Genomic DNA, 14,899 nt, shown 5'->3' on the forward strand with positions numbered 1-14,899 from the left:
TCTGCTGTTCCTGATTGAAGAAGATCTGCTTATTTAATTATCTAATTAACCTGGGTTGTTCAGTGGTCTCTGGGCTTCAACTATTTTAGGAAAGCCGCTCCCCTTCCTGGCCCTGCTTCTCCCCTAGAACAAGCCCTAGTGACCCCACCCTTTATATCAGGGATAGCCACTTGTGCCAGTTCTTCTGGTGACTTATCACAGGGGCATTAATTGTTGACCAGGACGCCTGTGTGAAAGAAAACAGCTGGTAAGAGAGGAGGGCAGGGCACCTGAGGGCTCTAGGAATGTCAGATCTGCAGTCTCCCCCAGAGCCACATACTTGTCTTCTAAGAGGGGCTAAGAAACTAAATCACAGACTTTTATTTAAGACACAAGTGCTGAGAATTCTCCCCAACAGAAGCAGCCTCTCAAGTCGTAATACAAACCAGACCTTGAGAAGAACTCTAGGAGAGGTGAGGATGGAGTTATCAGAAAGCAACAAGAGGAATGGGGTGGAGTGAGGGGGAGTCGGTGAAGGTTCCAGAGCAAAGAGTTCCCTGGGGAACACTTCTAAGCATAAATAGGGTTCCCACCCCATCATTAGGAGTAGAGGAAGGGCAATTCAGAAAAAAGGCCAGAAAGAGATACTAGACACATTTGGCAAAGCACCGTGTGTTTTGCTGCTGCTGCTGCTGCTGCTAAGTCACTTCAGTCGTGTCTGACTCTCAGCAACCCCATAGACGGCAGCCCACCAGGCTCCCCCATCCCTGGGATTCTCCAGGCAAGAACACTGGAGTGGGTTGCCATTTCCTTCTTCAATGCATGAAAGTGAAATGTGAAAGTGAAGTCACTTAGTCGTGTCTGACTCTTCGTGACCCGATGGACTGCAGCCTACCAGGCTCCTCTGTCCATGGGATTTTCCAGGCAAGAGTACTGGAGTGGGGTGCCATTGCCTTCTCCACACCGTGTGTTTAGAAAAGGGCAAATTTCTCCATGTGGCCAGGAGGAGACAGGAGATGGCACAGAAATAAAATGCAGGCCAGGGTAGAAGTCTCTTGATGCCACGGAAAACACTTCAACTCATAAAAGATGTAGACAGTGACCTTGAACTCAAGGATGAACTGCACACAAGCTTTACACACCTGAGTAGACTGAGGGCCAGAGCGGTCCCAAGGTCAGACGGATGCATCTTGGCAGCTGGAATATCAGCTCAGCTCCAGTCTCAGGTCCCGGACTCCCAGAGCACGGTTCTCACTACATTGCCGCCTGGTGTGCCGTGGGTGACGAACCCATTCTTGGAATGGACTCCAAAACAGCTATAATTTCTCATTGTGAAATAATCCCCTTCTAGCTTTCCAGCTTTTCCTGCTGTGCCCTGTGGTGGGAGATATTGTTTAGGTGGGGGGTGGCCACAGGACTGGAAAAGGTCAGTTTTCATTCCAATCCCAAAGAAAGGCAATGCCAAAGAATGCTCAAGCTACTGCACAATTGCACTCATCTCACACGCTAGTAAAGTAATGCTCGAAATTCTCCAAGCCAGGCTTCAGCAATATGTGAACCGTGAACTTCCTGATGTTCAAGCTGGTTTTAGAAAAGGCAGAGGAACCAGAGTTCAAATTGCCAATGTCCAATGGATCATGGAAAAAGCAAGAGAGTTCCAGAAAAACATCTATTTCTGCTTTATTGACTATGCCAAAGCCTTTGACTGTGTGGATCACAATAAACTGTGGGAAATTCTTCAAGAGATGGGAATACCAGACCACCTGATCTGCCTCTTGAGAAATTTGTACGCAGGTCAGGAAGCAACAGTTAGAACTGGACATGGAACAACAGACTGGTTCCAAATAGGAAAAGGAGTACGTCAAGGATGTATATTGTCACCCTGTTTGTTTAACTTATATGCAGAGTACATCATGAGAAACACTGGACTGGAAGAAACACAAGCTGGAATCAAGATTGCTGGGAGAAATATCAATAACCTCAGATATGCGGATGACGCCACCCTTATGGCAGAAAGTGAAGAGGAACTAAAAAGCCTCTTGATGAAGGTGAAAGTGGAGATTGAAAAAGTTGGCTTAAAGCTCAACATTCAGAAAACGAAGATCATGGCATCCGGTCCCATCACTTCATGGGAAATAGATGGGGAAACAGTGGAAACAGTGTCAGACTTTATTTTTCTGGGCTCCAAAATCACTGCAGATGGTGACTGCAGCCATGAAATTAAAAGACGCTTACTCCTTGGAAGGAAAGTTATGACCAACCTAGATAGCATATTCAAAAGCAGAGACATTACTTTGCCAACAAAGGTCTGTCTAGTCAAGGCTATGGTTTTTCCTGTGGTCATGTATGGATGTGAGAGTTGGACTGTGAAGAAGGCTGAGCACTGAAGAATTGATGCTTTTGAACTGTGGTGTTGGAGAAGACTCTTGAGAGTCCCCTGGACTGCAAGGAGATCCAACCAGTCCATTCTGAAGGAGATCAGCCCTGGGATTTCTCTGGAAGGAATGATGCTAAAGCTGAAACTCCAGTACTTTGGCCACCTCATGCGAAGAGTTGACTCATTGGAAAAGACTCTGATGCTGGGAGGGATTGGGGGCAAGAGGAGAAGGGGACGACAGAGGATGAGATGGCTGGATGGCATCACTGACTCGATGGAAGTGAGACTCAGTGAACTCCGGGAGTTGGTGATGGACAGGGAGGCCTGGCGTGCTGCAATTCATGGGGTCGCAAAGAGTCGGACACGACTGAGCGACTGATGTGATCTGATCTGATCTGATTGTCAAGAGACAAATCACGTGAGTTGGGAAGTCATGCCAGCATCTAAGGTGAAGTGAGTCAGCTTTATCGAGTTTAGGGGATAAGTCTCACATTTACTTAAGTGAGGTCTATTATGGGATCACTAAGTTGAGTGTCTTGACCTATTGGCTGACCTGCTTTGAACTTTGAATTAAACAGTCCTGATGCCTTCCCTCATTGCAATCAGATCCAGCCTGTGTTTTCATTCCCTGACCTGAGTGTTTCACTTCTCCAGAAGGGCTAATCCTTAATCTTGCTTGTTTTCCGGGATTTGCTCCAAATTCAACTGCTTTTATGTTTTATGTAATTCTATTTCTCCTAAGGAAGCTAGAAAGGCAAATATCAGCAGGGCTCTGGGCATTTCCTATGAATAGGAGAGGGTATCTCCCACTTGCATACATGTGTATGAGGAAAAGTATGTGATTACGGAACTCCAACTCCCTCTACCAGCTGGGCCAGCAGACTTCCCTCACTGGACCCTGTGGTGACTGTGGCTAAGTCGTGATCTCTATGGTCTTTAGTATTATTTTCTGAGAAATGAAAAAGTGTTGAAAGATGATATCTAAGATCTCCCTCAGTTAAAAATTTTTTCTTTGTAAGTATTTCTTCTTCTAAAAATCTGCTTATATTTCCCAGGAAGAAAGACAATGTAAAATCTCAATATCAAATCTATTTTCTTAAGACTTTTATGTGTTTCACAGTGCCAAGTTTGCTTTTATGAATCTATTCACCAACTGCATTCAGTTCTACCTGGTTTGCTCAGTGGTAAAGAATCCACCTGCCAACTCAGGAGATGCAGGTTTGATCCCTGGGTCAGGAAGATACTCGGGAGAAGGAAATGGCAACTGTCTCCAATATTCTCACAGGGGAAATCTCATGGAGGGAGTAGCCTGGTGAGCTACAGTCTATGGGGTTGCAAAAGTGTTGGACATGACTTAGCAACTAAACAACTGACTGTGGAACAAATCATTCACATACATTAGTCCAGAAATACAGATATACACAGAGGGGAAAATTCTCACCTACACCCACTCCCCATATTTCCCCTGCTGAATCCCCGTCACAGATCAGCAAGAAATGGATTTTGTGTATTTTCACACAATTTCACACAATTTCCTATCTTGTTATGATAAAATTAAATGCCTTCGGTATATTCAGAGATATAAGGGGAGTACAGAGAAAGCACTATCCTGTGCTTGCCAATTAATTCCCAAATGTCTTCAGCTCAAAACAATCCCCATGCCACTGTGACACTTTCTGGAACTTTTTAGGAATACACAATTATTTAAAGAAAAATCTGACCCAGTTTTCTCATTTAGGAATGAGAGTTCCTAGTGTAGAAGACAAGAAACTAGAAGGAAACTTGCGGTGGTGGATTGAAACTTGAACAGACAATGACTAGTCATAATTTTCAATGCTGATATAAAATGGAGATGTAAATCTGTGTGTGAACTTACATTCATAAAGTCCCTCTATCTGTTCATTCAAAGAGTCTAGAAATAGCAACACCCCAAGAGTGACAAGCATTCTTAGCTTTTAGCCAGAACTTGACTTTTAAATACCATAACTATCCTTAAAAGAACCTTGGAGAAAGGGCTTCCTGAAGAAATGGCTGACCCCAGGGCCAGGACATGGAGCACAAAAGAGGAGACTAGAATATTTTGTGCCAAAAAAGCAAGGAAGTACCCAAAGAATGGTGGAGACATGTCAAAAGGACACAGAAGTCAGTTTAAGGGGCTCCCAATGGCCAAATCTGTGACAATTTGAGCATCAAAATAAATAAAGAAAATAATAGATAATATAAACTACTAAAAAAGTGAGAAACCATGAGGCTACACTTGTACAATAAATAAATGAATAAGTTGAAAGTTTGATGAAGAGCAGGATATTGACATAGTTTCAAAGTACTGTCTCCCCCAACACTTACTAATCACAAAAGGGAAAATAGTCACTATATATAGAAGCCTGGCAGACACTACCTTAATAAATGATCAAAGCAAATCACATATTTAACAGGGCAAATGTCTAAATGTTATGTGCCACCTAATAAGGTACAATATGAATAACAGGGCAACAATTCCTTGACATTTCTATCAAAGACACACACATTGAATTTAGTCATGAGGATACACCAGACAAACCCACATAGAGAGGTATAGCTTCAAAATAACTATCAAAATCATCAGAGTCCAGGAAAGACTGAGGCATTGCTCCAAGTTGAAGAAAAATAGACATGACAACTAAAAGCAGCAGATTATTCTAAATGGAAATTTTTTGCTCTGAAGGACACTATTGAGGAAATTGGCAAAATGTGCCTCTGAAGATTAGAGGTAGTCACGAATCAAGGATCATTTCCTGATTTTGATGGCTATTTGATGATCGTGATGAAGTAGGAGAATGCCCTTGTTTGTACCAAATACACATTGCTATATTCGGCAAGTGGAAGGGAGAGGAAGGAGGTGAGGTGAAGGTGAAGTGAAAGTCGCTCAGTCGTGTCTGACTCTATCGTACTGTATAGTCCATGGAATTCTCCAGGCCAGAATACTAGAGTGGGTAGCCTTTCCCTTCTCCAGGGGATCTTCCCAACCCAGGAATTAAACCCAGGTCTCCTGCATTGTGGGTGAGTTCTTTACCAGCTGAGCCACAAGGGAAGTCCAAGAATACTGGAGTGGTAGCTTTTCCCTTCTCCAGAGGATCTTCTCAACCCAGGAATCAAACTGGGCTCTCCTACATTGCAGGTAGATTCATTACCAACTGAGCTATGAGGGAAACCCAGGAAGGAGGTGGTGGGCATCCATCTTCATTTGTCTCAGTTAGTTCAAGAAAAAACAGCTCATGGAACTCTCCTTTCAACTTTTGTGTAAATTCACATTTTTTTTTCAAAATTAAAAAGAAAAAATATATCACAGTGGAAAAGTCCTGATAGATTTTACAGACTTTCCTCTGGGTGTTTTTAGATTATGCTACTTCACAGGAAGTGATTGTAATAAGCAGGCCAGGGTGAAAACAAGAGAAAGTGAATTTAATGCATGGAAAACATAAAAATATGTCAACAACAATAACAAAAACTCATCTATGCATCACAAACTGCTTGGATTACTTATAAGATTTTGAGCAATGAGAATCTCAGAGTTCAAGTTTCCAGCACAGGGAGGTGAGGAGATAAAGAACATTTGTGTGAGAGGGAACCAGGACGATCACTAAAGTGAAAGGAAGACCTGGGTTACTCTTGTGCAAACAAACCTCCCTAACTCGATGCTCTGTGTACTGAGCCTGACTTTATGTACTTGAGTCTTTCAGTGTGTTTCCCCCAAGCTGAGTTATAAAATCTAAGGCCATTCTGCAGCCAGTGATACTTTCATTTAAGAAGTCCAGATCCAGTGGCAGAGCTGTACCCTGCGCAGGAACCTGGAATTAGATTTGCTACGAGAGAAGCAACTGTGGTGTGTCCCTGAGTACATGTGGGTTGGCAATTGATGAAACAAAGAGGCTCATTGTATAAGTGGGCCCTGTGCCAGTCTGTGGGTTTCTTCAGGTCTTAAACTCAGAACCCTCGTGCTTCTGCTGGCCCCACCCACAGGGACTGCACTATATCTCCGCCAAGGATGGGGGTAGACCAGCTGCCCCCAAGCCCCAGGACCACTAATTGGATCAGTTTGCTGTGACAGGTGGAGAAGGCAATGGCACCCCACTCCAGTACTCTTGCTTGGAAAATTTCATGGACGGAGGAGCCTGGTAGGCTGCAGTCCATGGGGTCGCTAAGAGTCAGACGTGACTGAGTAACTTCACTTTTACTTTTCACTTTCATGCATTGGAGAAGGAAATGGCAACCCACTCCAGTGTTCTTGCCTGGAGAATCCCAGGGACGGCGGAGCCTGGTGGGCTGCCATCTCTGGGGTCGCACAGAGTCGGACACGACTGAAGCGACTTAGCAGCAGCAGCAGCAGCTGTGACAGGAGTCACAGCAGAGATACTGGGCAAGACAAGGAGCTCTAGAGCTGAAGTTAGTGCCCAGGACACAGGACAGACTTTGGGGAGCAGAGGGGAAAGGAGCTAGAACCACAGTGACAGCCAGGGGCCTGCTGGGTGAGCAAGGAGGGAGTGTGTTATTAGTTGCTGGGATGCAGAATATACCCCTCTTTTCACAGGAAACATGGTTCCTATACAGCAGGATTCCTGGCTTGCTTTCTTTTTTTTTTTTTTAATTTACTTTTATTGGAGTATAGTTGCTTTATAATGTTGTACTAGTTTCTACTGTACAGCAAAATGAATCAGCCATACATATACATATATTTTGTATATGTACAAAATGATGCTGAAATTGAAGCTCCAATACTTTGGACCCCTGATATGAAGAACTGACTCATTGGAAAAGATTCTGATGTTGAGAAAGATTCAAGGCAGGAGGAGAAGGGAACACCAGAGGATGAGATGGTTGGATGGCATCACTGACTCAATGGACATGAGTTTGAGCAAGCTCCTGGAGACAGTGAAGGGAAGCCTGGCGTGCTGCAGTCCATGGGATCACAAAGAGTTGGACATGATTGAGCAACTGAACTGAACTGACCCTCAATGCAATGCTGCAATGTTACAGGATGGTATGCAAAGGATGAAGTACTTTTCTCCACACAGTGCTTGCTCATGTAGCTCATATTTGTACCATCAAAAATGTAACCTTTCCTACATTACTCGGGATGAATTATCCTAACAGCTCGATTCAAATGCCTGTAACCTCCTGAAACCTCATAGGAAATGCACTGTATTCATTATACAAACTGCCCAATGGTCAGACACAGACACAGAGTCTGTGGTCACCCTGTCCTGTGGTCACACAATCTTCACTGTTGCACGTGATCACAGGACAACACCACATGGTTCTAGTTCACTTGATGAGATCATCTAGACTTTGGGTCAGCACTGTGGGCCATGCTCATTGGCCAAGGCCCACAGTTACAACCATGGTCCAGTCCTACCATGCACCCTGGCTGTCAGCACCAGTCCTCATGGCACAAGCCCCCAGCCTCCTTTAAGTCTGGCTCAGCTGGGTGATTCATGTTGATACATGACAGAAACCAACACAATGTTGTAAATCAATTATCCCCCAATTAAAAACTAAAAAAAAAAAATTATTTTAACAAAGCTCCCTGCATGCATGCTAAGTCGCTTCAGTCCTGCCCAACTTTTTGTGACCCTATGGACTGTAGCCCACCAGGCTCCTCTGTCCATGGGATTTCCCATCAAGAATACTGGACTGGGCTGCCATGCCTTCCTCTCAGGGATTGAACCCACATTTCTCATAGTCTCCTGCACTGGCAGGCAAGTTCTTTACCATGAGCACCACCTGGTGAAACTCCCAGTGCAGACACAATAAACTTTACAGAATTACCCACAAGGCTCTGTGTGTCTGCTTGTGCCCTTCTTTAATGCACTTACATTCTGCTCTAGAAGCGTATCCCCTCCTTCATGTCTGAGATTTGTGGGAAATAGAGAGATATGAGAATACAGTGGCTCATTCACATCTGGGTCAGGAAGGGGGGCTCTAGAATCTGGAAACGTAGACTGACAGTAAAGGGGACAGACGATGACAGCTCCTACTCTCCTCCATCACAGCTGCACTCAGGAATCAGTGAGGAACAGGGAGGGAAAACTCTTCACACACTGTGGTCAGGAGCAGCATTCAAGGGATTGCTTGAGAATTGTTCGAATCTTTTGCAGGACTTCACTCAGAATAGAACAGAGGTGGCTTGTCATCATATTTGTACATCTGTCCTAGAGTCTGGAGCTCCTGACTTCCTTTTTATCAGCTACTTTTCCAGGCCTAGATATATAGCAATTTCCATTCCTTCCACCCTCCATATGGTCATTCATTCTTGTTATTGGTAATCCTACACACAGCAGCTGCACTTAAGCATCTTTTCCAGAGAAACCACTGAAGGATTTACTCCTCCAGGTGGATCTGTTGACTCAAGCTATTGCATGGAGATCCTAGGTTTGGAAAATTTCAGGGCTCAACAGAAACCACTGACTTCAGCTTAAAAAAGAGTGGCATGATATGATCTCATTCTTCCAACAGCCTTGGAGTAATAGAAGGAGAGCTTGGGATATTGCAAGGCTGGAGTCACATTGGCCATGAGGCAATGAACCTTCCTTGTCTCAGACTGCATGTCTCTTCCCAGACATGGACACAGCATCTCCAACAGTCAACTCAGCTGCCGCATCACTCTCTGCCTTGTGTCATCATCCCCTCTCCCATCACTCATTCTTGATGACAGGAAGCCATGCAAAGTAAACTTCTAGGTTATTGCATCTGTATCCCAGGTCAGAAAAAGGCAATCTTTATCACCACAGTGATGGCTCTTCCCAGAATCAGAACCAGAGGGGTGTATAGGAGATGACAAATGACAATTCTCACTTAGGGTAGACACTTCGGCCAGGTGTTTCATCGGACTCGTTAAAATCTTGTGGCTAGGGCCAGATCTACTCTTTGAGTGTGAGGATTCAAGCTTCCTCATTGCTGAAAGATGTTTAGGCAGGTGTACTAGCTCCATAGGTATCCACTCACTTGGAATATGTAAGTGGAAAGGCGTGAACCTGATTCATTTCCTGATCCAGGGCTGCTCCCCAGCCCATACCCAAATAAAAGCACCACAGGCCAAGCCAGTTCTTGAGAAGTTCGTAGTGAGGGGAGGCCTTCAGAGATCTGAAGCCCAGTGGAGGGAAGCTGTGTCCCACTGAGCCGGCGTTGCAACAGGAGGACTCATTGACGAGGTGAGGCCTACAGTGGAACATGGGTGGGGAGAGAAGACAGAGAAGGGATGGGTTCTGATCAGATAAGAGTACTCTCAGGTGAGTGACAAGGTGGACAAAGGAGGGACTCAATATGGAGAGAGATGCTAGGGGCTGGGGGCACAAAATGGGGCTTTGGAGGAGATGGGGATGGAGTCATGGGTGGGATGAAATGCAGAGAAATAAATAGGGACACAGGGACTCCGGGACACAGAGGGATCGGGGTGAGGGAGAAGAGATGGAGCAAGGAATGGGAGGCACGAGAGACAGAATGAATGAAAGAGGACAAAGTTACAAGCTGAGGGGGACAGAGCCGTAGGTTTAGGGAGTGTGGTCATAGCAGTTGTGGGCAGACAGAGAGGAGAGGAGGGAAAAGACGCATGGGGAGGGAGGAAGGAGACAGTAGGGCAGGAAGATGAGATCAGTTAGAAGAAGCAGGTGTTCAAGGTGAGACTCCTAAGACATTCATGAAGCCACATCAGTACTGGCTGATCCCAGGCCCAGCTGAGAAAGTGAAGGCAAGTGCACATTTGTCCCCTTCACAGAATGCTTGGAAATTAACCCCTGAAATCCCCTTAAATTCAGAGGCAGCCCAGGAAGGTTAGAACTACTTTATCACACCACTGGGCCCCGGGCCCCAAGGAACCTCCTTAGAGAGGCTGTGGCCAGGCCCACCCACACCCCCACACTCTCCTCTCGGGTAGGGCACTTGCCCCTCTCCCAGCTTATACAGTTTTCCTGGCTCCTCTTCAGGAGTGGGGCTCTGGATTCTGGGTCCTCTGAAGCCAACTCCATGGAGACAGAGGTCACCGTGGATGGAGGTAATTTGGGAGTTCCCTAGGAGTCAAACAGCCCAAGTGGCCCATCAAGCCTGTCACAAAGCTTTGCATTTATCAACCTTTACTGAGCAGCCCCTTCCCCAGGGAAACACTATACAGTCTTCTCCCAATTTCTACCTCTTGCTGACACCCCAACACTTTGCCTCTCATGACAAATCAACTGCAAAAGGGTAAAAAGCTTTCGAGGCTGTTCAGGTTCCTTTTGATGATCCCCATTTTACAAGACTTTCCATGTAGCTTTCTGTCCATCCCACCCTCATACAGCCAGCAGCCCAAACTGGGAAAGAAAAGGGTTCCCAGAATTCTCTGGTGGACCAATGGTTAGGACTCTGTCCTTTCACTGCCAAGAGTCAAGGTTCCATTCTTGGTCAGGGAACCAAGATCCCATAAGACACGAAAGTGAAAGTGAAGTCGCTCAGTCGTGTCCGACTCTTTGCGATCCCATGGACTGTAGCCTACCAGGCTCCTCTGTCCATGGGATTTTCCAGGCGATAGTACTGGAGTGGATTGCCATTTCCTTCTCCAGGGGATCTTCCCTACCCAGGGATCGAACCCAGGTCTCCCACATTGTAGACAGACGCTTTACCGTCTGAGCCACCAGGGAAGTCCTTAAAGTCCATAAGACATGCGGTGCAGTCAAAAGATAAGAAAGGGGAGGGGTTCCAACACCTGAGCACAGGCTGTACTTTCCCAGAGGGTGGCTCTGACTCCCTTGTGACCCTCTGGTGCAGTCCATAGTCTGGACTTAGGTGCACACAGGGCTGGGCCCCCGTCTCCCGCTTCCACCTCCCAGCCTCTCCACATTATCACTGTTTCCTCAGCCCAAGGACACACACATTCTTCATATGTCCTTTCCCACTCCAGTTCCCAGTCCTGGGTCTTCTTAAAGTGAGGTCAGACATAGGTAGGTACCTGAGAAGAGAAAGACCTGGGTGTCTGTAGTTCCTGATTGGAGAAGACCTAATTACCTAATTAATCTGGGTTGTTCAGTGGTCTCTGGGCTTCAGCTATTTTAGGAGACCCAACCCCTACCACCGGAGAAAGCAATGACAACTCACTCCAGTACTCTTGCCTAGAAAATCCCATGGATGGAGGAGTCTGGTGGGCTGCCATCTATGGGGTCACACAGAGTTGGACACGACTGAAGTGACTTAGCAGCAGCAGCAACCCTTACCACCACCGATCCTTCTTCCCCCTAGAGCAAGCCCCAGTGACCCTACCCTCACATCAGGGATAGCCACTTGTGCCAGCTCTTCTGGTGGCTTATCACAGGGGCATTAATTGTTGACCAGAACGCCTGTGTGAAAGGCAACAGCTGGTAAGAGAGGAGGACAGGGCACCTGAGGGATCTAGGAACGTCAAATCTGCACTCTCCCCCGGAGCCAAATACCTGTCTTCTCCTGAGAAGAGCTAAGAAAGTAAATCATGAACTATGGTTAAGACCCAAGTGCTAAGAATTCTCCCCAACAGATGCAACCTCTAGAGTCATAATATAAACCAGACCTTGAGAAGAACTCCAGGAGAGGTGAGGGTGGAGTTATTATGAAGCAACAGGAAGAAAGGGGTGGAGTGAGGGGGAATCAGGGAAGGTTCCAGAGCAAAGATTTCCTTGGGGAGAGTTTTAAGCATAAATAGGCCATTTCCTTCGCGTGTCATCAGTGAGAGGAGCTCTGGTGGGTTGTGGAGTTCGGCTATCATGGCGGAAGTAATTCAGGAACGTGTAGAGGATCGACTTCCCGAATTACAACAGCTGGAGCGCACTGGACTCTTCAGTCATGCGGAGATTAAGGCAATCATTAGGAAGGCTTTAGAACTAGACTACAGAATACAGCGAAGAAGTCTTTTAAAGGATGACTTTATCAGATATGTTCAGTATGAAATTAATCTTTTGGATCTGATCGAGAAAAGGAGAGCTCGCGTTGGATATACATTTAAGAAGGATGAGATTGAAGATCCTATAATACATCGGATACAGAGTGTCTTCCGACGTGCATCAATTAAGTGGAAAGATGATGTTCAACTTTGGCTGTCCTTTATAGCCTTTTGTAGGAAGTGGGCTTCCAACGTTCACCTTGGCAAGATATTTTCTTCCTTGTTGGCCTTTCATTCAAACAAGCCAGGTTTGTGGATTTTGGCGGCCAAATGGGAACTGGAAGACCGCTTTTCTTCAGAAAGTGCAAGACAGTTATTTCTTCGGGCTCTGTGCTTTCACCCACGTTGCCCGAAACTTTATGAAGAATACTTTAGGATGGAGCTGATGCATGCTGAAAAATTGAGGAAGGAAAAGCAAGAGTTTGAAAAAGCCAACATGGATGTGGGGAATCTCGAGCATGCTGAAGAAATCCTTATGGGCGAGTTGGCACGGATCATCTATAAGAATTCTACAAGTATAATTAAAAGTGCAAAATTTCGTGTGTCACTGCTTTCAGTGGCACGGCTGTTCGACTTTGCCAAAGATCTGCAAAGAGAAATTTACAATGACCTTAAGGCTCTGCACGTAGATGACCCTGTCACTTGGGACTATGTGGCCCGGCAAGAATTAGTGATTGAATCACAGCCAGTAGAAGAGCTGCCTACAACCAAACAAGCCAAAGCGAAGGAGGTGGGCTGCCGGGAGGAGAGGAGCTGTGCTGTGTACGAGGAAGCGGTAAAAACTGTGCCCACAGAGGCTATGTGGAAATGTTACATGAACTTCTGCATGGAGAGGTTTACTAAGAAGACAAGCAGTCGCCTCCTCAGAAAGAAGAGTCTGGAAAGAACCATGGTTGCATTCTGGAAGGCACATGAGCTCAAACTTTTACCAGAACTCCAGTACAGGCAGTTGAGCAAGTTGTTGCTGCATCACCAGTTGTTAAAGGAATCCCTGGAGGTGGCAGACGCTGGGGTGAAATTGTTCAAAAAATCAGTGGAGATGTGGCAGGTGAAGCTGGAGGCCCTGATTACGTCAGAGAGCCACGAGATGTCCAAGGGTTTTGAGCAAGCCTTTGAGTACCTGAAACCTCAGATTTGCCTTCCATTGTGGCTTACTTGGGCCCAGTGGAGTGAAGATGCCGGAAAGCAAGAAGAAACTGAAGCAATCTATAAGAGAGATATCTTTGGTCTCCCAGGAGCTGACTCAGTCCCTGTGAAGGAAATGTATCTGAATTGGGCTTATCGAAGTGGTGGTTACAAAAAGGCCAGAGATGTGTTTAAAAGTTTACAGGAAAACCGTCCATTTTCAGTTGATTTTTTCAGGAAGATGATCCAGTTTGAGAAGGAGCAAGAATCCTGTAAGATGGAGAACTTAAGAGAGTATTATGAAAGGGCTTTGAGAGAATTTGGAACTAATGATTCTGATCTCTGGATGGATTACATCAAAGAAGAATTGAACCACCCGCTTGGTAGACCTGAGAACTGGGGACAGATCTATTGGCGAGCCATGAAAATGTTGCAGGGAGAGTCAGTAGAGCAGTTTATGGCTAAACATGCTTTGTATCAAGCCGGCCGTTTGTGAAAAGAGGAAGAGCACAGTCACCTTTGTGAAATAGTGCTATAAGCCCTCCGGGCAGATTTGTTTTATGCAGTCATCTGCAGTTTGCTGAGATGGTGTCTCGTTTTGAGGCCTGCTTTAATTTTGTTGACGTGTTAATCTTGAATTCCAGAAAAGGGAGCTGCTGTTTAATGGCCAGAAGCCAGTTGTTGAGGCCAGACCTATGAAGATCCCAAATGTTTTTCAAAATACATGGAAACGATGTAACTGATCTTGTTTTACTACACCTTGTCATGCTTGAGTAGCTCTAATCTAGACCTCAGGTTCAGTTAAAATGGAGAGGAAAACACAGTTCTGTTTATTTTCTCCTTATAAAAGTATATGTGGTGTGCATTTAGTGTAAAAGTATGGAGGGGATAGAGTAATGTTGCAATTTTATCATCTGGACTTAAACTCACTCGTATGATGTCCTTTGTTAGAATTGGATTTATACTGTTAGATCATTTATTCATTCGTTCATTGAGTCCCTGTCATGGGCAAGAAAGAAGACAAGCTTTTGGGATGGAAGTGGGGGTTAAAGGAATAGAGCTGATGTCCTGAGTTGGTTGAAGCAGCAGAATAGGATGCTAGGTATTAGGGGGAAAGTTGTCCTTTAAGAAGATTTATAAGAAATTACAAAAGTGTTTTTGTCTCTGGGACTGATCTGGAGAGAAATGTTTGCACTGCAGAGACCCGGTAACAAGGAAAGGCAGGGGTAGGGAGGAGCTTAGAGAAGGGCTTCAGAGGCAAGGATGGAGGGTAGCTTACAGCAGAGATGGGCATTCTTGGAGCAAAAGAAGCAGTTGTTTGAGTTGTATATCCTTCAACATAACATGATGTTACTGGGAGAAGCATTCAGTACAATTTTACTTACAATGTTTCACTTAATATTATGTTGTTTTCCATGTTATTTCCATGTTATAAATAGCCTTGAAAACATGAAATAAATCCATAGCATTCCATTGAAAAAAAAAAAAAAGCATAAATAGGG

At 45.3% G+C, this 14,899-nt stretch overlaps 1 long non-coding RNA gene and 1 pseudogene across 1 annotated transcript in view; both read left to right on the forward strand.

Annotated features, from left to right (window-relative positions):
• The window catches only part of LOC138989418 (uncharacterized), a 187,735-nt gene that overhangs the window by 4,830 nt on the left and 168,006 nt on the right, over nt 1-14,899 (forward strand). The gene's annotated exons all lie outside the window — the stretch shown is intronic.
• LOC102272309 (U3 small nucleolar RNA-associated protein 6 homolog pseudogene) lies at nt 12,050-14,264 on the forward strand (annotated as a pseudogene).

This window comes from Bos mutus, chromosome 10 (genome assembly GCF_027580195.1).
Source record: "Bos mutus isolate GX-2022 chromosome 10, NWIPB_WYAK_1.1, whole genome shotgun sequence".
NCBI classification, from domain to species: domain Eukaryota; kingdom Metazoa; phylum Chordata; class Mammalia; order Artiodactyla; family Bovidae; genus Bos; species Bos mutus.